Raw genomic sequence first — 2,066 nt, forward strand, 5'->3', positions numbered from 1 at the left:
CGTGACCTCACTGTTTAATAAACCATGTAAGTATATCTTCAGCACAAAGCACACCCCACCACCACCTCTCTTCCCAATGAGAAGGGCCAATTGCATACTAACTTCACTTTGTTGAGTAGCTACAAATCTTGCAGGTCATCCCCCTTTGAGCAGCCCTCCAGACTCAGCCACTTCTACCTTCAGTTCACCCATAATTCTCTATCTGTGCACTAGCACACTAAGTGATTGTTGTTTGTTAATCCTTTATCTCCTCCCGTGAGGTCCTAAAGGATGAGGATTATCTATTCATTTGATCTATTCATCTGATTATGTATTCATCTCTGTAACCCAAATGATTAATAGATCATTTGATCTGTTCATTTGATCGTTTATTCATCTCTGTAGGCCAAGAGTTTCATGCATTACTCAGCACAGGCACACAGAGATTCAATCCTATTGCTGAGTATATTGATTTCCAGCTGGGAATTTTTTCTGGGAAAATAGCCCTGCCTTCCATCTTTGAAGAGCCTCTTCTGTGCCCTGGTTTGGTTGGTCTTGTCATTTTCTATTAGTTTGGTTCTAGCCTCAGTTTCCTAATCTCTATAAGGGGCTAACGGAACCTCCTTCATTGGGAGTTTATGATGCTGACTGGAGACAATGCAGCTTCTCCGTGTCCAACACAGTTCTAGGCACAAAGCCAAATACCAAAAAAAAGTTGATTCCATTTTTGCCCTCAGTCAAGTCTCGTTGCCAATATAAGACGACTAAAAATACAAGACAGAATATGAGTGTCATATGAGTGGCACAGACATTCCTCCAACTTGCACCTAGCCTCTGCCATATGCCACAGAATTGGTTGAAATGGGAGGATAAAAACATGCATAAAACAGTTCCAGGAAAACAGTGGCAAGTGTTGGACAAAAAGATCTCAGGAAGAGGGTGAAAAGTCTTTTACCCAGATCCTCAGTCTGGGGCTGTTAGAGCTGTCTTTAGCACCAGGCTGGAAAGCAGGAGGCTGTCCCAGAATTGATCTCCCCTAGTGTTTTGGAAACACACACACACACACACACACCAATCATCAAGTTCTTCAGCATTCATTATGTGTCAGACACCGCTAAATGATTTACAGGCATTATCTCACTGAACTCTTAGAACAACTGTGTGAGGTGGATACGAATTTCCCTACTTCACAGCTGGCCACTTTGAGGCTCAGAGAGGCACCATAGCTTGAACATAGTCAAGCAACAAGTGAATGGTTGAGGAATCCACCTGCTGGGAGTTTTACCGGCCGACTGGAAAGCAGAGAGAGGGTGGACCAGCACAAAGCCGCGGGGGGGCTGGTAATGAGACAGGAAAGTTGGGTTCAAACCTGGGTCGCATGATCCCCAGATCCCTAGGAACCGAAGCAGAAGAATAGTAAGGAAAAAAAGGGGTGCAGGCTGGTGGGGAGGGGGTGCCCGGGAGGCCGGGAAAGAGGAGTCACGGTGGTTGTGCGCCTTCCTCGTCCCCAGTCATAGGTCAAGCCTCTCCCCTCCCGCCCTCTCACCCTCCCAACCTTATTTAGAAACCGTGTCCCCGAGACAGGAAGGGCGGCGGGCCGAGAAGCACGGAGAGTCCCGGTCTCATTTCCTTTCGAATCCCCCTGTGGAATTTCATTTCATACGGTGAGGAAATCGGAGCGCGAGACCATCGGCTGGTCTGCAGCTTCGCAGCTCCGGGGCGCCTCCCCTCTGGCGGCTGGAGGTGGGCGGCTCCCGGCGCAGGTCGGGCGAGTCTGGGGGCGGGGAGAGGCCGGGCCCGGATCGCCTCTAGTCGGGAGTGAAAATAGCTGTGGGCTCGCGCAGTACCAGGCACCGCGCTAAGCCTTCTACGCTTTATCTCTAATCCTCCCAAGTGACTTTAGAGAGGAGGAGACTGACGCCGAGAGGCTGAGCAATTTGCTCAAGGTCACACAGCCGGGACTGAAAGCCACAATCGGTGTAAATCCAAATCCCGTGTTCTTTGTGTACGTTCCTCTGCCTGACGGGGAGGTGGCCACGGGCCTAGGTTACAGCTGAAAGGAGACGGGAAGGAAAGGGGGCAGACGG

General features: G+C 49.8%; 1 protein-coding gene across 1 annotated transcript in view; it reads left to right on the forward strand.

Annotated features, from left to right (window-relative positions):
- Window positions 1-280: 280 nt before the first annotated feature.
- Window positions 281-2,066, forward strand: part of FZD4 (frizzled class receptor 4) — a 34,347-nt gene continuing 32,561 nt past the window's right edge. The window contains exon 1 of the mRNA XM_011984904.1: window positions 281-296. The gene's annotated coding sequence lies outside the window, so the exon portion shown is untranslated. The remainder of the gene's footprint in view (window positions 297-2,066) is intronic.

This window comes from Mandrillus leucophaeus, unplaced genomic scaffold, assembly GCF_000951045.1.
Source record: "Mandrillus leucophaeus isolate KB7577 unplaced genomic scaffold, Mleu.le_1.0 Scaffold276, whole genome shotgun sequence".
Classification (NCBI taxonomy): Eukaryota; Metazoa; Chordata; class Mammalia; order Primates; family Cercopithecidae; genus Mandrillus; species Mandrillus leucophaeus.